This window comes from Leucoraja erinacea, chromosome 8 (genome assembly GCF_028641065.1).
Source record: "Leucoraja erinacea ecotype New England chromosome 8, Leri_hhj_1, whole genome shotgun sequence".
Lineage (NCBI taxonomy): Eukaryota > Metazoa > Chordata > Chondrichthyes > Rajiformes > Rajidae > Leucoraja > Leucoraja erinaceus.
In genome coordinates this window covers 4,338,404-4,358,959 of record NC_073384.1, presented here as the reverse complement: position 1 = coordinate 4,358,959, position 20,556 = coordinate 4,338,404, and the positions used below count along the sequence as shown (strand labels likewise).

At 47.6% G+C, this 20,556-nt stretch overlaps 1 protein-coding gene across 1 annotated transcript in view; it reads left to right on the top strand.

Moving 5' to 3' along the window:
• The window catches only part of macrod2 (mono-ADP ribosylhydrolase 2), a 1,271,393-nt gene that overhangs the window by 572,889 nt on the left and 677,948 nt on the right, over positions 1-20,556 (top strand). The window lies entirely within an intron of this gene.

The following is a 20,556-nucleotide window of genomic DNA, read 5'->3' as shown; positions in this document are numbered from 1 at the left end:
GATTCTGCTTTGATCTTGACCTTATGTGGAGTTTGCATGATATCTCTACGGTCATGTTTGTGCTTTGGATTACTCCCATACCTCATGGTCTTGCGAGTAGGTAGTTTAATTGGCCATTGTAGTTTAGTTTAGTTTAGTTTAGAGATACAGCGCAGAAACAGGCCCTCTCTGGATAGAAGGAATGTGTGACGTTTCAGGTCGAGACCTTTCCTCAGTTGTGTTGGTTTGCGAGCTGAAGAGCCTTTTCTGTGCTGTGTGACTGGTTCTTCATTTATATAACAATATTTTACTGGACCAAGTGGTTATCATTTCATTGTTATTTGATTAACAAACTTTGTGTATCTTTAAAGGCCTGTCCCACTTGGGTGACCTAATCCGTGAGTTCTGGCGAGTTTGCCCTCGACTCATACTCGCAACATGGTCGCCGCGAGGTCGTAGGAGGTCTTCGCAACTCTCCCTCACGCTCGAGAGTGGACTCCGCGTACTCGAGGCCTCAGCTAGGTCGCCCCGTTTTTTTCAATATGTTAAAAAATGCCTACAAGTAAAAAAAGATCGCCATGGAAAAACAACAATACTTTTTTTTGCTCGTAGGTTTAGTCGTAGTAGGTCGGCATGTTAGTCGTAGGTAATCAAGGGTAATCGAAGGTAGTCGTAGATAGTCTACATCATAATCGAAGGGAGGTCGAAGGAGATCGCAGGAGGTCGTCTTCACTCTCCACTATTCGGTGTCCAATTTTCCCAAAGTTAGTCGTTGCCAGTCGAAGCTGGTCTTCTCCATAGTCAAAGGAGGTCTTCAACATGTCATTTTTCCCAACTCTTCTAAACTCGCCAATTTGGTCGCTCAAGTGGGACAGCCCCTTTAGAACAATATTATCCCTATGGTCATTGAAAGAAATACCAATCCCTTTAGAAAGGAGATGAGGAGGAAGGTCTTTAGTGTAGTGAATCTGTGGAATTCATTGCCACAAACACCTGTGGAGGCCAAGACGTTGGGTATTTTTAAGGCAGAGATTGATAGATTCTTGATTAGTACGGGCGTCAAGGGTTATGGGGAGAAGGAAGGAGAATGAGGTTGAGAGGGAGAGATAGATCAGACATGATTGAATGGCAGAGTAGACTTGATGGGCCGGATGACCTAATTCTGCTCCGACAACTTATGAACCTATTAACTTATAAATAAAAGGAATGTTATGCAGACACATAGAATCAGAAACAAGCTATTGCTTTGAGCAGAGCGATTATTTTTGTATCACACAAATGACACCGTTGATTTATGAATATTAGAATAATAACAGGTGATGTTGACACCAAGACCTCGTGTCACATAAAGCAACATGGTAATGTGTTGTGGAAAGAATGCTGAGATCTGATACGCAATCCATTTTGACACATTTGTAATGAAATTTGTAGGACCTCTATGAAATTGCTTCAAAGTCAAATGCTCCTAATGGTAATGAAATAAAATCCGTCAAGATATTGCCTAACACTGTCGGACAGTTCCACTACTTGACATGAATTCTTTAGGCAGGATTCAAATGGGTGATTCAGATCATCCGATTGCGAATATCCTTTAAGCTCAGCCATGAAATTGTCGGTTATTTCCCACTTCTCGTCTCCCCCTGTTAATCCGCAATTGAATCAGGTTGAAAAGGGCTTCCAATCTTGGAAAAGATTCCATTTAAAAAAGGACAAATTGAACATCTCCGAGCGGTCACCTGCCCGTTCCTGTTGACCGCCCTCAATAAAATCCCCCAAAATATCAGCCGGTTACGAATCGTTGCAACAATTTTCCTTTAGTACACATTCATTTTCAGCTTGTAAAAATGTTGGAGAAAGGACTGCAGGTGCTGGAGAAATCGAAGGTAGACAAAAATGCTGGAGAAACTCAGCGGGTGAGGCAGCATCTATGGAGTGAAGGAATAGGCGACGTTTCGGGTCGAAACCCTTCTTCAGACTGATGTGGGTGTGGGGGGGGGGGGGGGGTGTGAAGAAGAAAGGAAGAGGCGGAGACAGTGGGCTGTGGGAGAGCTGGGAAGGGGAGGGGAAGGAGGGAGAAAGCAAGGACTACCTGAAATTGGAGAAGTCAATGTTCATACCGCTGGGGTGTAAACTGCCCCAGCAAAATATGAGGAGCTGCCCCTCCAATTTGCGGTGGGACCTTTCTGTCCTGGGCCTCCTCCATGGCCAGAGTGAGTCCCACCACAAATTGGAGGAGCAGCACCTCATATTTCGCTTGGGGTAGTTTACACCCCAGCGGTATGAACATTGACTTCTCCAAGTACAGGGGGTAGAGCAGAGGGGAAGAGTGGGAGTGCAGAACACAATATAGACTTTTTTTCAGATTTTAAACTTTAGAGGTGCAGCGTGGAAACAGGTCCTCTGGCCCGTCGAATCCACGCCGACCAGCGATCACCCCATACACTAGCACTAACACTGTCCTCTCCACTAGGGACAATTTTACAATTTTAGTGAAGCCCCAGTTAGCCTATAAACCTGCAACCCTTTGGAATGTGGGAGGAAATTTGAGCAACCGGGGAAAACTCATGGGGAGAACGTACAAACTCCACACAGACAGTATCTGCAGTCTGGATTGAACCTGGATCTCTGGCGCTGTGAGACAGCAACGTTGCTGCTGGGCCACCGTGCCGCTCGTAAGTTCTCAGCATTGTAGTACACCAGTTCCATGCGCAAAGTCTCGTGTCCGCAACGGGGTGGAGGTGAATCGGACAGCACCCTAGCTTATGGAAGGGGTCATTATGAACACTGATTACCTTTTTCTGAAAATAGTCAGAAACAATTGGCGTTAAACTTAATGTGACCAGTACATCGGCACGCCAATCAACGTCCAAACATATTTCAGTTTTACTGCAAACCACCAGACATAACAACCCCAGCGGATGACACTAAGCTGGGGGGCACTGTTAGCTGTGAGGAGGATGCTAGGAGACTGCAAGGTGACTTGGATAGGCTGGGTGAGTGGGCAAATGTTTGGCAGATGCAGTATAATGTGGATAAATGTGAGGTTATCCACTTTGGTGGCAAAAACAGGAAAGCAGACTATTATCTAAATGGTGGCCGATTAGGAAAAGGGGAGATGCAGCGAGACCTGGGTGTCATGGTGCACCAGTCATTGAAGGTAGGCATGCAGGTGCAGCAGGCAGTGAAGAAAGCGAATGGTATGTTAGCTTTCATAGCAAAAGGATTTGAGTAGAGGAGCAGGGAGGTTCTACTGCAGTTGTACAGGGTCTTGGTGAGACCACATCTGGAGTATTGCGTACAGTTTTGGTCTCCAAATCTGAGGAAGGACATTATTGCCATAGAGGGAGTGCAGAGAAGGTTCACCAGACTGATCCCTGGGATGTCAGGACTGTCTTATGAAGAAAGACTGGATAGACTTGGTTTATACTCTCTAGAATTTAGGAAATTGAGAGGAGATCTTATAGAAACTTACAAAATTCTTAAGGGGTTGGACAGGCTAGATGCAGGAAGATTGCTCCCGATATTGGGGAAGTCCAGGACAAGGGGTCACAGCTTAAGGATAAGGGGGAAATCCTTTAAAACCGAGATGAGAAGAACTTTTTTCACACAGAGAGTGGTGAATCTCTGGAACTCTCTGCCACAGAGGGTAGTCGAGGCCAGTTCATTGGCTATATTTAAGAGGGAGTTAGATGTGGCCCTTGTGGCTAAGGGGATCAGGGGGTATGGAGAGAAGGCAGGTACAGGATACTGAGTTGGATGATCAGCCATGATCATATTGAATGGCGGTGCAGGCTTGAAGGGCCGAATGGCCTACTCCTGCACCTAATTTCTATGTTTCTATGTTTCTAACAACAAAAAGCTGGAGTAACTCGGCGGGACAGGCAGCATCTCTGGAGAAACGGGAGTAGGTGACTTTTCGGGTCGAGACCCTTCATCAGACTGAGAGTCAGGGGAAAGGGAAACGATAGGTATAGATGGTGATATAGAGAGACGATAGACAATAGGTGCAGGAGTAGGCCATTCGGCCCTATGAGCCAGCACCGCCATTCAATGTGATCATGGCGGATCACCCACAATCAGTACCCCGTTCCTGCCTTCTCCCCATATCCCCTGACTCTGCTATTTCTAAGAGCCCTATCTCGCTCTCTCTTGAAAGCATCCAGAGAACCTGCCTCCACCGCCCACTGAGGCAGAGAATTCCACAATGTAGATGCAGAACAAATGAATGAAAGATATGCGAAAAAAGTAACGATGATAAAGGAAACAGGCCGTTGTTAGCTGTGTGTTAGGTGAAAACAAGTTCCAGACAATGAGACTCAACAAAACATATTTGAAGCTGGTACAGGTCATAAGGATAAGGGGGAAATCTTTTAGGACCGAGATGAGGAAAACATTTTTCACACAGAGAGTGGTGAATCTCTGGAATTCTCTGCCGCAGAAGGTAGTTGAGGCCAGGTCATTGGATATATTTAAGAGGGAGTTAGATGTGGCCCTTGTGGCTAAAGGGATCAGGGGGTATGGAGAGAAGGCAGGTACAGGATACTGAGTTGGATGATCAGCCATGATCATATTGAATGGTGGTGCAGGCTCGAAGGGCCGAATGGCCTACTCCTGCACCTATTTTCAATGTTTCTATGTTTCTAAGGTCATAAGGGATAGGAGTAGAATTAGGCCATTCAGCCCATCAAGTCTACTCCACCATTCTATCACGGCTGATCTATCTCTCCCTCCTAACCCCATTCTCCTGCATTTTGTTGTCTCTGTACTGTACACTGACAATGACAATTAAAATTGAATCTGAATCTGCCTTCTCCCCATAGCCCCTGTTCCTTGTTTCTACACTCTACTCACAGTTTGAAGCTTAATTTGTGATCTCGTAAAACCCTATATATGTGAACGACTTGGTTTTGGGGGGGGGGGGGTAGGGGTGGACATTGAAGGGGTGCAAGGGTCACTTGAATACTTTCCCCAAAAGATCTCTGAGCATCAGGTACTAACGGGGGTTGAGATGAATGGAGAACATCAAGGAAAGCGAGCAGCAGGTGGGTACAGGTGGATGTCGTGCTTTCCTTTACTGCCCGTGAGCTTTGACCTCTATCTCCCCTTCCCCCCCTCTCTCCTCACCCCTCTCCCTCCTCCCCTCCCACCCCTCCCCCACTCCTCTTCACCCCCATCTCCCCCCACTCACTTCCCCTCTCTCTTGCACCACTCCCCGCTACCCCTCTCCCACCCCCTACCCCCTCTCCCCCCGCTTCCTGCCCTCCCCGCTCTCCTCCCCCTCCCCATCCCCCCCCCCTCTCTCCCCCTATCCTCTCCCTCCCAAATTTCTCTTGTTTCCTCCTCCCCCTCTCCCCTCCCTCCCCTCTTCTCACCCTCCCCTCTCCCACCCCGTCTCCCTCCCTCCCCCCGCCTGTGTGTTTGGGGGGTGGTTAGTGTGAGTGTGATGCCGCAGCTACTCCCCCCCCTCCCCCCCCCCCACCCCCCGCAAACGCGCGTTGGGGAGACAGACCCAACGGGTCTGCACTTGGTCTAATAAGCCAATAAAAGTTGGTTGTAACACTTTTACTTGGAATTACATCTGGAGCAAATGGGGGGGGGGGGGGGGGGGGGGGGGGGGCGTGTAAGCACGTAACAATACATATTAGCCTTTGTGCAATCTACATCACTATTGTCTCATGGTATGAATTACTGAGATGGGTTTCCAGCTGAGGCCTGCAATTTGCTTTGAACCCAAATACAGCCCACATGGCAACGTTATGAAAACTTCGTGGACAAGGCAATCTATTTTCCTGGTTCAGTAATTTGCAGTTCCACGATGGTGCACCGCACTTCATCACAAAATGCATAACAGCAGGTTTCACGGGGTGCAAAGCAGTCTGCTAAGTCCCGACATAGCACGCACAAAGTGTTTTGAGCAATGATTAAACCTGCAGTGCCAAACACAGCTTACAGGGAACGGGTAGGAAATATTGAGTAGCCGCTTTCAAGGCTGATGTTGGAGGTAGACAAAAATGCTGGAAAACAAAATAGAGAGAGTACAGAGGAGATTTACTAGAATGTTGCCTGGGTTTCAGCAACTAAGTTACAGAGAAAGGTTGAACAAGTTAGGTCTTTATTCTTTGGAGCGCAGAAGGTTAAGGGGGGACTTGATAGAGGTCTTTAAAATGATGAGAGGGATAGACAGAGTTGACGTCGATAAGCTTTTCCCACTGAGAGTAGGGAAGATTCAAACAAGAGGACATGACTTGAGAATTAAGGGACAGAAATTTAGGGGTAACATGAGGGGGAACTTCTTTACTCAGAGAGTGGTAGCTGTGTGGAATGAGCTTCCAGTGGAAGTGGTGGAGGCAGGTTCGTTTTTATCATTTAAAAATAAATTGGATAGGTATATGGACGGGAAAGGAATGGAGGGTTATGGTATGAGTGCAGGTAGGTGGGACTAGGGGAGAATAAGTGTTTGGGACGGATTTGAAGGGCCGAGATGGCCTGTTTCCGTGCTGTAATTGTTATATGGTTATATGGTTAAACTCACTCGGTGCAACAGCATCTATGGAGCGAAGGCCTATTTCCTTCGCTCCATAGATGCTGCTGCACCCGCTGAGTTTCTCCAGCACTTTTGTCTACCTTCAATTTTACAGCATCTGCAGTTCCTTCTTAAACATGATGCTGAACAAATTTTATAAGCTAGGGGGCGGCACGGTGGCCCAGCGGTCGAGCTGCTGCCTTATAGCGCCAGAGATCCGAGATTCGGCCGTACGGAGTTTGTACGTTCCCCCCGTGACCTGCGTGGGTTTTCTCCGAGATCTTTGGTTTCCCCCCACACTCCAAAGACGTGCAGGTTTGTAGGTTAATTGGCTTGGTGTAAATGTAAACATTGTCCCTGGCGTGTGCAGGGTAGCGTAAGTGTGCGGGGATCGCTGGTTGGCGCGGACTCGATGGGCCGACGGGCCTGTTTCCGTGCCGTATCTCTAAACCAAACCAAACTAAACTAAATATAAAGCATTCAAGAGGGAACTGCAGATGCTGGAAGATCGAAGGTACACAAAATTGCTGGAGAAACTCAGCGGGTGCAGCAGCAGCTACGGAGCGACGGAAATAGGCAACGTTTCGGGCCAAAAGCCTTCTTCAGACTCAGTGGGTCAGGCAGCATCTCTGGAGAACATCAGTCTGAAGAAGGGTTTCGGCCTGAAACGTCGCCTATTTCCTTCGCTCCATAGATGCTGCTGCACCCGCTGAGTTTCTCCAGCAATTTTGTGTACCTTAAATATAAAGCAGATGTTTTTGCTGGAGGTCCCCCAGACAGCAGGTAGTTTGCAGCACCAGATGTACAAAACCTGACCCTGGGATCACTTGCAAACAATGGGGCACATTTTAAAGTGGAAACAGGGAACTGCAGATGCTGGTCAGTACACAAGATGAAGAAGGGTATCGACCCGAGACGTCACCCATTCCTTCTCTCCAGAGATGCTGCCTGTCCTGCTGAGTTACTCCGGCATTTCTATCTTCGGTTTAAACCAGCACCTGCAGTTCCTTCCTACGAATGACACAAACTGCTGGAGTAACTCAGCGGGTCAGGCAGCATCTGAGGAGAACATGGATAGTTGACGTTTCACCGAGTGATGGAGTAACTCAGCGGGTCAGGCAGCATAGAAACATAGAAACATAGCAAATAGGTGCAGGAGTAGGCCATTCGGCCCTTCGAGCCCGCACCGCCATTCAATATGAACATGGCTGGTCATCCAACTCGGTATCCTGTACCTGCCTTTCTCTCCATACCCCCTGATCCCACAAGGGCCACATCTAACTCCCTCTTAAATATAGCCAATGAACTGGAGTAACTCAGCGGGTCAGGCAGCATCTGTGGAGACATGGATAGGTGACGTTTCACAGAGCGCTGGAGTAACTCAGCGGGTCAGGCAGCATCTCTGGAGAACATGGATAGGTGATGCTTTGGGTCAGGACCCTTCTTCAGACTGATTGTAGGTGGGGAGGGGGAAAGAAAGCTGGGAGAGAGGAGGGCCAGGACCAAGAGTGGCAGGTAATAGGTGGGCAGGTGAGGAGGGTTGACAGGTAAACGTTTGGAGCAAAGGGTGGAAATTAAAACAGAAGGATTGAAGAGTTGCAATGTAGGAGCAGGGGGAAGCGAGAAGGAAGATATAGGTGTAAGTCCAGGTGGGGAACGGGGAGGTGAGGGGAGTAATAAGTGTGTGTCCATGTGGGACACAGAGGAGGGGGAGGGGAATGAAGGGGGGGGATGAAAGGGGGGCGGGAGGTTAGAGAGTTGCATCGTGGCTTGGTTCGGCAACTTGAGCGCCCAGGAGCGGAAAAGACTACAACAAGTAGTAAACACTGCCCAGTCCATCACCGGCTCTGACCTCCCTACCATCGAGGGGATTTGTCGTAGTCCCTGCCTCAAAAAGGCTGGAAACATCATCAAGGACCCACACCATCCTGGCCACACACTCATCTCCCCGCTACCTTCAGGTGGAAGGTACAGGAGCTTGAAGACTGCAACGACCAGGTTCAGGAATAGCTACTTCCCACAGCCATCAGGCTATTAATCTAAACTAAAACAAATCTCTGCACATTAATAGACCATTCTCTGTTTATTTGCACTTCATCTGCTTAGTTATTGATGTGCGTATATATTTATATAATGGTATCTGGACACACTGATCTGTTCTGTATCCGTGCCTATTATATTCCGTTGTGCTGAAGCAAAGCAAGAATTTCATTGCCCTATCTGGGACACATGACAATAAACTCTCTTGACTTGACTTGACTTGAAAATTGGAGACTGGAATCCCAATGGAATATGAGGTGCTGTTCGCCCAGTTTGCGCGTGGTACATGTTTAGAATTTGCTGGAATAAATGAGAAGGTGCTTGGTCTCCCACGACTCTGCACCCCTCATTAACCAATCCTCTCCGATCACAACTGCGCCCCAATTAATGAACGTGATCCAGTGCCGGCAAAACACCGACAACACGTGTGGGAACTCAGGTCATGTCGGGTGGGGGTGGGGGGGGGGGGGGGGGGGGGTTCCGCCCGCCACGGGTACCATGTAATCCCGTGCTACCAGCTCCATGGTTGGATAGTCGGCGACTGGTTTGCCGGGTGAGGAGGGGGCTGTGGACCCCCAGCAGGACCAAAAACAAGACCTGTCAAAGGGCGGATGAGATCCTAGCGAGCCAACGGCCATCCATACTTCAGTAGAAGTTGCGATCACTGTCGTACATAGCATTGTAAGGTATGATGATAAAGCACACACACACACCAACATCCGATACTTCCAGCGGCGGAACTGGAGGACAGAGATGTGTGGTGCGTCCGTCACCGTTCCCGTCGGAAACCAGCGCCACTGCGTCGCTAATGTTTTCAACGATGATGATGCGTGGGCCCTTTTAACCCCTGGGTGTGAAGCAGTTACAGCAGCACTTTCTTCATCACAGTGAGGAAGTGGATTGCCACCTCCACCTTTCACTCTGTCACCATTTTGTTTCATCCAACTTCCACGTAGTAATCAGGGGCGATGACTTTGGGGCGACACGGTGGCGCAGCGGTAGGGTTTCTGCCATGCGGCGCCAGAGACCTTGGTTCAATCCTGACCTGTCTACGTGGAGTTTGCACGTTCTCGCTGTGACCGAGTGGGTTTTCTCCGGGTGCTCCGGTTTCCTCCCACACTCCAAAGACGTTCAGATTTGCAGGTTAATTGGCTTGGGTACAAAAGTTACCCCGCAATTACCCTGAGTGGGTGTAGGATAGATCTTGGATAGGCAAGCGGGGTGATCGCTGATCATCACGGACACGGTGGGCCGAACGGCCTGTTTCTGCGCTGTATCTTGAAACTAAAAATTAAACTCAACTAAGGGAGAAAAAAAGACCAAAAACAACAAACAGAAGATCATCTCCAACTTTTCTGTTTGAATTTCAGATTTGACAGCTGGCACCTTCCTCAAACAATTCATCTCCACACGAACCGGTTTTCATTCTCCGGATAGATCTTACATGCTGTCTTGCCAAAATCAGAACAGGATTTTTTTTCTCTGGAACTCCCGAGGCAGAGGGGAGATGTGATGGAAATGTATACAATTATGAGAGGCAAAGATGAGGTAGACAGTCGCAACCTTTTTCCCAGGGTGAAATCGACAAAGATCAGAGGGCATAGGTTTAAGGTGAGAGGGGTGAAGTTTAAAGGAGCTATACGGAGCAAGTTATATTTTGTACAGAGGGCAGTGAGTGCCTGGATCGCACTGCCACAGATGGTAGTGGTGGTGGTAGTGGCAAATATAAGAGTGGACTTTAAGAGGCTTTTGGATAGCCACATGCAGGAATGGAGCGACGATATGATAATACTTTACTAGCCAAGTATGTTTTGCAACATACGAGGATTTTCATTTGCCATACAGTCATACCAATAAAAAGCAACAGAACACAAAATACATTTTAACATGAACATCCACCACAGTGACTCCTCCACATTCCTCGCTGTGATGGAAGGCAAAAAAAAAGTTCAATCTCTTCCCTTCTTTGTCCCCCAGCGGTCGGTGGCCCCGAGCCCTCTGTTGACGGGACGATCTTGGATCCCGCAGCCAGCTGCGTTTGGACATTTCGCGTTGGGGCGATCAAGCCATGTGCAGGCAAATGCAATTGGTGTATCTTAGCATCATGTTCAGCATGGCCATCCCACGCAGGTAGTGGATGGAAAAGTGAGATAACATAGAACTAATGTGACTGGGTGATTGATGGGCGGCATGGACTAACCCTAACTTTAATATTTAACTTGGGTATCTTACAACCCAGGGGTATGAATATTAATTTCCCTAACTTCAAGTATCCCATGCAGTCCCTCTTTCTCCATCCCTCCCCCACCCAAGTCACACCAGCTTCTCGTTCTCACCTAGCAAACAGCTAACAATGGCCAGTTTCCTTTATCATCGTTACTTTATCATGCACACCTTTCATTCCTTTGTTCTACATCTGTCTACACCACTGTCTATATCTCTCGTTTCCCCTTTCCCGTTACCTTCGGTCTGAAGAAGAGTCTTGGCCCGAAATGTCACCCAGAGATGCTGCCTGTCCCGCTGAGTTACTCCAGTATATTGTGTCTATCTTTGGTTTAAACATAGAAACATAGAAATTATGTGCAGGAGTAGGTCATTCGGCCCTTCGAGCCTGCACCGCCATTCAATATGATCATGGCTGATCATCAACTCAGTATCCCATACCTGCCTTCTCTCCATACCCTCTGATCCCCTTGGCCACAAGGGCCACATCTAACTCCCTCTTAAATATAGCCAATATTTGGCCTCAACTGGCCTCAACTACCCTCTGTGGCAGAGAGTTCCAGAGATTCACCACTCTCTGTGTGAAAAAAGTTCTCCTCATCTCGGTTTTAAAGGATTTCCCCCTTATCCTTAAGCTGCGACCCCTTGTCCTGGACTCCCCAACATCGGGAACAATCTTCCTGCATCTAGCCTGTCCAACCCCTTAAGAATTTTGTAAGTTTCTATAAGATCCCCTCTCAATCTCCTAAATTCTAGAGAGTATAAACCAAGTCTATCCAGTCTTTCTTCATAAGACAGTCCTGACATCCCAGGAATCAGTCTGGTGAACCGTCTCTGCACTCCCTCTATGGCAATAATGTCCTTCCTCAGATTTGGAGACCAAAACTGCACGCAATACTCCAGGTGTGGTCTCACCAAGACCCTGTACAACTGCAGTAGAACCTCCCTGCTCCTATACTCAAATCCTTTTGCTATGAAAGCCAACATACCATTCGCTTTCTTTACTGCCTGCTGCACCTGCATGCCTACCTTCTAGCTGCATCTCCCCCTTTCCCAATCGGCCACTATTTAGATAATAATTTAAACCAGCATCTGCAGTCCCGTCCTACACATCTAAGGAGAGAGAAGCAGATTGAACATTTTAAGTTCATGATCTTCGATCCAATCTTTCAATTGAGAAGAGATTGACCTGAAACATTGACCCTATTCCTTTCCTTACACACCTGCTGAATGGCTGGCAAAGTATGGACTCAGTGGGCTGAAGGGCTGGTTTCCATGCTGTATCTCTGAACTAAGTATCACGGATGCCTTAACATAAACCTGCTGCGTAATAGTAGCTGATTTGTAAGAATGAAATTGTGCTTGAAATATCTTAAAAAGGCCAAGCTGTAGAATTCTTGATTATTGACGGGCAAGTTTATAGCTGCAGCATTCTGTACGTTTGAGAAATAATGAAATTTAATTTGAAACAGTATCGCAATTAGGTCTTTCAAAATATATCAATCCCTGAAAACGGCAACGATCATTTGTTTGAAAATATTTAATGTACAACATCCCTGGTCGGGATTAATTTAATGCAATTCAATTTAATATCTACATTTGTTTCTTGTCAAGAATTTCAGTGCATCCTAACTTATTGATCGTTACTGGTCCAGGCTAACAATAAGTAGACCATCTAATCCCACCAAATTGCATCTCCAAATTACATTACTTTACTCAAATTACGAAACGCATGATTCCAACATGTGCAAGTAACCAGTCCAGGTCTACCACCAGTTATCCGGCAACAAGTATTATCGCGGGATCATTCCCTAACATGGTCAGGCCGCATTCGGAATATTGTGAGCAATTTTGGGCCACGTATCTGAGGAAGGGATGTGCTGGCTCTGGAGACGGTCCAGAGGTGGGTTTACAAGAATCATCCCAGGAATGAGTCTGAAGAAGGGTCTCGACCTATTCCTTCGCTCCATGGATGCTGCCTCACCCAACAAGTTTCTCCAGCATTTTTGTCCACCAGGAATGAGTAGGTTAACCTATGATGATGGTTTGTCAGCACTGGGCCTGTACGTGCTGGAGTTTAGAAGGCTGAGGGGGGGGAGGGGGGGAGGGGGGAAACATACAAAAGGCCTGGATAGAGTGGATGTGGAAAGGAAGTTTCTGCTAGTGGGAGAGTCTTGGACCAGAGGTCACAGCCTCAGAATTAAAGGATGTTCTTTTAGGAAGGAGATGAGGAGAAATTTCTTTAGTCAGATGGTGGTGAATCTGTGGAATTCTTTGCAACAGAAGCTGTGGAGGCCAAGTCAAAGGATATTTTTACGGCAGAGATAGATAGATTCTTGATTAGTACGGGTGTCAGAGGTTATGGGGAGAAGGCGGGTGAATGGGATGAGGAAGGAGAGATAGATCAGCCATATTGAATGGCAGAGTAGACTTGATGGGCCGAATGGCCTAATTCTACTCCTATCACTTATGAACTTATGACCTGATAACAAGTGGCCTGGCACCTTTAATCCGAAACAAAATGACGAGAGGGCACTTGAAACCCCTCCCCCGGAGGTTCCCCCGTAAACGTGCCCCTAGGCCGGGTGAGGCGACCGATCTTGACCTCATCGGGACTTCCACGGCCGATTGGCGGGTGGAATTTGCCCCCCTGCGGCCGGGGCTCTGGAACTCCCACCCGGCCGGAGCCGGCAGATCCGTTCTCATAGCCGACTTCCGAGGCCGACATTGTGGGCCGGCATCTCGGCTCCCCGGCTGCCGTGACGTGACCACTGTCGATCCGGCAAGGCTCCGGAACAATAGACAATAGGTGCAGGAGTAGGCCAGTCGGCCCTTCGAGCCAGCACCGCCATTCAGTGTGATCATGGCTAATCATCCCCAATCAGTACCCCGTTCCTGCCTTCTCCCCATATCCCCTGGCTCCTCTATTTTTAAGAGTCCTATCTAGCTCTCTCTTGAAAGCATCCAGAGAACCTGCCTCTGAGGCAGAGAATTCCACACTCACAACTTTCTGTGAGAAAAAGTGTTTCCTCGTCTCCGTTCTAAATGGCTTACTCCTTATTCTTAAACTGTGGCCCCTGGTTCTGGACTCCCCCAACATCGGGAGCACATTTCCTGCCTCTAGCATGCCCAAACCTTTAATGATCTTAGGTAGACAAAAATGCTGGAGAAACTCAGCGGGTGCAACAGCATCTGTGGAGCGAAGGAAATAGGCAACGTTTCGGGCCAAAACCCTTCCTTAATAATCTTATATGTTTCAACCAAGGATGATGGAAAATCAGCGGTGGACCTCGACTTTAATTAAGAATATAATCTTGGTCTTTACATTGTCATCGATCCCTGTTCTACACAGATTCACGTTAATGAGAATCAGATCAATGAGAGTGCATTTGTCTTTCTGTTTATCAAGAAAGCATGAGTCAAGTGTTTTATTGTGATATATCCCCAAACCCTTACTTACAGCAGCATGATAGGTCTGTAAACATTGTAGCTAGAATAATAAGGAACAAAAAGAAGTTCAATCAATTTTATTAACAAATGCTAAAACCAAAAACACTGCCTAATGACTGTAGTGCAACCTGGGCAGTTTGTGGTTTGTAGTTTTGTTGGAGTCTGTGGTCTCCAATAGCCTGATGGTTGTTGGGAAGGAGCTGTTTAGTTTAGTTTATTTAGTTTAGTTCAGAGGTACAGCGCGGAAACAAGCCCTTCGACCAGCGATCCCCGCACACATTAGGGCCAATTTACATTCATACCAAGCCAGTTGACCTACAGACCTTTCTGCTGTTGGAATGTGGGAAGAAGCCAAAGATCTCAGCGGTCACGGTGGTGCAGCGGTAGAGTTGCTGCCTAATGCCCCCTGTCCCACTTAGGAAACCTGAACGGAAACCTCTGGAGACTTTGCGCCCCACCCAAGGTTTCCGTGCGGTTGCCGGAGGTTTTTGGTCAGTCTCCCTACCTGCTTCCACCACCTGCAACCTCCGGGAACCGCACGGAAACCTTGGGTGGGGCGCAAAGTCTCCAGAGGTTTCCGTTCAGGTTTTCTAAGTGGGACAGGGGCATTACCACGAATGAAGCTCCGGAGATCCGGATTTGATCCTGACTAAGGAAGGCCACATAAGGAAGGCCACAATAAACAAGCATACATCTATGTTCAAGTACATGGGTGGCACGGTGGCGCAGCGGTAGAGTTGCTGCCTCACAGTGCCAGAGACCCTGGTTCGATCCTGACTACGGGCGCTGTCTGTACGGAGTTTGTACGTTCTCCCCGTGGCCCGCGGGGGTTTTCTCAGAGATCTTCGGTTTCCTCCCACACTCCAAACACGTACAGGTTTATAGGTTAGTGGGCTTGGTAAATGTAAAAAATTGTCCCAGTGGGTGTAGGATATCGCTGGTCGGGGCGGACCCGTTGGGCCGAAGGGCCTGTTTCCACACTGTATCTCGAAACTAAATCTCGGAGGGAACCCACGCAGGTCACGGGGAGAACGTACAAACTACGTACAGACAGCACCCGTAGTCAGGATGGAACCAGGGTCTCTGGCGCTGTGAGGCAGCAACTCTACCGCTGCGCCACCCATGTACTTGAACATAGATGCATGCTGGTTTATGTGGCCTTCCTTACCTCATTGCCTGTGTGCTTTTACTCCTCTTGAATCTGTCGCATTGAAGACTTATATATAAACAACTCGATGGGGTGAACCATTTAAAATGCATCCAAGTGGCAACTTAGCTTTACGCAACTCCTTTAATGCAAGCAAGCAGATGTCAGCAAGATACATTGACACCGTAGCGAATGGTACCGTAACATCATTAACGCAGCGAGGTTTCGACAGAGGAAATAGAGGGGGCGAATCATACAAACTTAAGGAGGGGTTTCCAAAATATAGCATTCATTTGGGTAATAGTGCAAATTCTGTTCTGGAGGGGATGACTTTAAGCTTTAGAGATGCATTTTGGAAACAGGCCCATCAGCCCACCGAGTCCGTGCCGACCATTGACCGATCACCCGTGCACTCGTTCTATCACACCCGCTAGGGACAATTTACAGAAGCCAATTATGGCCCTGTCTCACTTAGGCGATTTTTTGGGCGACTACAGCCGACTGGCGCAAAATTTTTAACATGTTGAAAATTTATTGGCGGCAGTGGCGACAATTTTTGTTGTCGTGCGTTGTTGCAGATGCTGGCGTGGGTTGTCGCCAGGTGTGGTAGGTGAATTCCGTTAAAACTAGTCCCTGGCAGTCGCCTAAGTGGGACAGGCCTCCAAACCTGCACATCTTTGGAACGAGGAAGGAAACTGGAGCAGCCAGAGAAAATCCATGTGGTCATAGGGAGAACATGCAAACTCCGCACAGACAGCACCCGTAGTCAGCATTCAACCCGGGTCTGTTTGATCTGGTAGTTTGTTGGTTCACATGCTTGATCAATGGTGTTTTATCATTAACGTTTTTATTATTATTAATGTTTAGTGTTTTCTGAGTCATTCGTAACTGTCACTGTATGTCATGTTGTTACTTGTGGGCGGAGCACCAAGGCAAATTCCTTGTATGTGAATACTTGGCCAATAAACTTACTTACTTACTTACTCTGGTTCTGTAAGGCAGTAACTCTATCGCTGCACCACTGTGCCCCCCTCTTCTGCACCCGAGCCAAAGCCCCCCTATTCCTTGCTGTGTTAGGGCAACAAGAATTTATTTTCTTTCGAGTACTTCTGGCATATTTCTCGACGGTACAGCAGCAGATGGGTAAAAATGAATTTATAATAGGAATAACAGGAATAAACAATAGACAATAGGTGCAGGAGTAGGCCATTCGGCCCTTCGAGCCAGCACCGCCATTCACTGTGATCATGGCTGATCATCCACAATCAGAACCCCGTTCCTGCCTTCTCCACATACTCCGCTATCTTTAAGAGCTCTATCCAACTCTCTCTTGAAAGCATCTGAGGCAGAGAATTCCACATATTCACAACTCTCTGGGTGACAATGTTTTTCCTCATCTCCATTCTAAACGGCTTACTCCTTATTCTTAAACTGTGGCCCCTGGTTCTGGACTCCCCCAACATCAAGAACATGTTTCCTGCCTCTAGCGTGTCCAAACCCCTAATAATCTTATATGTTTCAATAAGATCCCCCTCATCCTTCTAAGCACCAGAGTGTACAAGCCCAGCTGCTCCATTCTCTCAACATATGACTGTATGTTGTTTAAATGGTGACACATTGCGAAACACTGATCTTCACAGGGACAAACACAAAATGCTGGAGTAACTCAGACCTTCTTCTGACATTGAAGATTGAAAAAGGGTCTTCATAGCAAAAGGATTTGAGTATAGGAGCAGGGAGGTTCTATTGCAGTTTACAGGGTCTTGGTGAGACCACACCTGGAGTATTGCGTACAGTTTTGGTCTCCAAATCTGAGGAAGGACATTATTGCCATAGAGGGAGTGCAGAGAAGGTTCACCAGACTGATTCCTGGGATGTCAGGACTGTCTTATGAAGAAAGACTGGATAGACTTGGTTTATACTCTCTAGAATTTAGGAGATTGAGAGCGGATCTTATAGAAACTTACAAAATTCTTAAGGGGTTGGACAGGCTAGATGCAGGAAGATTGCTCCCGATGTTGGGGAAGTCCAGGACAAGGGGTCACAGCTTAAGGATAAGGGGGAAATCCTTTAAAACCGAGATGAGAAGAACTTTTTTCACACACAGAGTGGTGAATCTCTGGAACTCTCTGCCACAGAGGGTAGTTGAGGCCAGTTCATTGGCTATATTTAAGAGGGAGTTAGATGTGGCCCTTGTGGCTAAGGGGATCAGAGGGTATGGAGAGAAGGCAGGTACGGGATACTGAGTTGGATGATCAGCCATGATCATATTGAATGGCGGTGCAGGCTCGAAGGGCGGAATGGCCTATTCCTGCACCTAATTTCTATGTTTCTATGAACCGAAAAGTCACCCATTCCTCTCCAGAGATGCTGCCTGTCCCACTGAGTTACTCCAGCATTTTGTGTCTATCTTCAGGTTTAAACCAGCATCCGCAGTTCCTTCCTAAATGATATTCTCAGGGACTTGAGTATCTTTGTACACAAGTCGCTGAAAACAAATGTGCAGAAAAAGCAAGCAGTTAAGAAGGCGAACGATATGTTGGCCTTCATTGATTTTTGGGCGTAGCTGAAGGAAGTCTTACTGCAATTATGCAGCGTTTAGTGAGGCCACAACTGCAGAATTGTATGCAGTTTTTCTCGCCTTCCCTTGGCAAGGATCTAGTTGTGATAGAGGGATATAGTTGGATCGCTTTGGTTGCTGTTTTCAGTGGGGGATCTCTCTCTTGCTGATCATTGCACACTACAGTACATATATTGATGAAAGTGCACACCACAACAGCAGGGCAGGTACATGGATAGGACAGGTTTTGAGGGATATGGCCCAAACGTGGGCAAATGGAACCAGCGTTGATGGGGCATCTTGGTCAGCATGGACGAGTTGGGCTGAAGGGCCTGTTTTTGTGCTTAGTTTAGTTTAGTATAGTTTAGAGATACAGCACAGAAACAGGCCCTTCAGCCCACCAGGTCCGCGCCGACCAGCGATCCACGCACATTAATGCCCCTGTCCCACTTAGGAAACTTGAATGGAACTTGAGCGGTTCCTGGAGGTTGCAGGTGGTTGCCGGAGGTTGCAGGTAGTGGAAGCAGGTTTCGAGACTGACAAAAACCTCCGGGAACCGCACGGAAACCTTGGGTGAGGCGCAAAGTCTCCAGAGGTTTCCGTTCCGGTTTCCTAAGTGGGACAGGGGCATTACACTATTCTACACACACAAGGGACAAATCTGCATTTATACTGAACCAATTAACCTACAGGTAGACACAAAATGCTGGGGTAACTCAGCGGGACAGGCAGCATCTCTGGAGAGAAGGAATGGGTGACGTTTCAGGTCGAGACCTTTCTTCAGACTGATGTCAGGGGAGTGGGCAGTAACTATATAACCATATAACCATATAACAATTATAGCACGGAAACGGGCCATCTCGACCCTTCTAGTCCGTGCCGAACACAGAATCTCCCCTAGTCCCATATACCTGCGCTCAGACCATAACCCTCCATTCCCTTCCCAACCATATAACTATCCAATTTATTTTTAAATGATAAAAACGAACCTGCCTCCACCACCTTCACTGGAAGCTCATTCCACACAGCTACCACTCTCTGAGTAAAGAAGTTCCCCCTCATGTTACACCTAAACTTCAGTCCCTTAATTCTCATGTCATGTCCCCTTGTTTGAATTTTCCCTACTCTCAGTGGGAAAAGCTTTTCCACGTCAACTCTGTCTATCCCTCTCATCATTTAAAAAACCTCTATCAAGTCCCCCCTTAACCTTCTGCGCTCCAAAGAATAAAGCCCTGTATATGTACTGAGATAAAACGTAGTCGGAGACAGTAAGACTGGTGGGAGAACTGGGAAGGGGGAGTGGATGGAGAGAGAGGGAAAGCAAGGGCTATTTGAAGTTAGAGAAGTCAATGTTCATACCGCTGGGGTGTGAGCTGCCCATGCGAAATATGAGATGCTGTTACAACCATTTGAGCTGGGCCTCACTCTGACAATGGAGGAGGCCCTGGACAGGAAGGTCAGATCGGGAATGGGAGTGGGAGTTGAAGTGCTGAGCAACCGGGGAGATCAGGTAGGTTTATGCGGAGGTGTTCAGCGAAACGATTGCCGAGCCTGCGTTTGCCGCCGATGTACAGAATCAACCCAGAATCCAGTACGTCTTTGGAAAGTGGGAAGAAACCGAAGATCTCGGAGAAAACCAACACACTCATCAGGAGACCATCTCCATACAAACAGCACCCGTAGTCGGGATCGAACTCGGGTCTCTGGCGCTGAGAGCGCTGTGAGGCAGCAACTCTATCGCTGCACCACCCTGCCGCTTGTGTTGGATGACTCTATGACAAACACGTCTTGTTCGCACATTGTGGTGATTGAGTTAGTCGGGGATTATCACCTGTGAACTTATTCATGCAAGTTTCAATGAACCATCTAGAATCAGCTTTTTCCTCCTGTCTTCTATCCACCAGATAGTTATGAAGAGACGTTGAAGGAGTCAATGAGAATTCTGTACCAGATTCAGTTGACTGCTTTTTGGTTTCAGTCAAATGCAGCTTGTTTATTGACAGTCAAATCAAGTCACTTTTATTTCTATAGCACATTTAAAAAACAACTCTCGTTGGCCAAAGGGCTTTACATTGGTGGAGGTACTAACGTTATACAACAGTGGTTCATAGATTAAGTACATACATAAATACATACATGTAGCCCTCACTCAGAGGACGTCAAGAAAGGCTTGAGAGTAAAAATGAGTTTTAAGGATCGATGGAGGGGGCTGTTCTGATGGGAAGGGGGATACTGTTTCACAGTCTAGGAGCTGCAACCGCAAAGGCGCGGTCGCCCCTGAGCTTATGCCTAGACCACGGGATGTTCAGTAACCCCAAGCCGGCCGATCTGAGGGACGTGGAGGTGGTGTGGTGGGTGAGCAGACTTTTGATGTAGGTGGGGGCAAGCCCGTTAAGGGCATTGTAAACATAAAGGAGGATCTTTACATTTATTCGGAACCTCACAGGGGAGACATTCTACAGTGGAGAGGGGACGAGGTTTCTTTAAGGTGCTCAGAAGGTGGTGGGTGTAGAATGAGTTACCCGAGGAGATAGTTGAGGCAGGAACTATAACAACGTTTGAAAGACATTTGGACAGGTACACGTAGACACAAAAAGCTGAAGTAACTCAGAAGGAGCCAATCCCTTCTCTCCA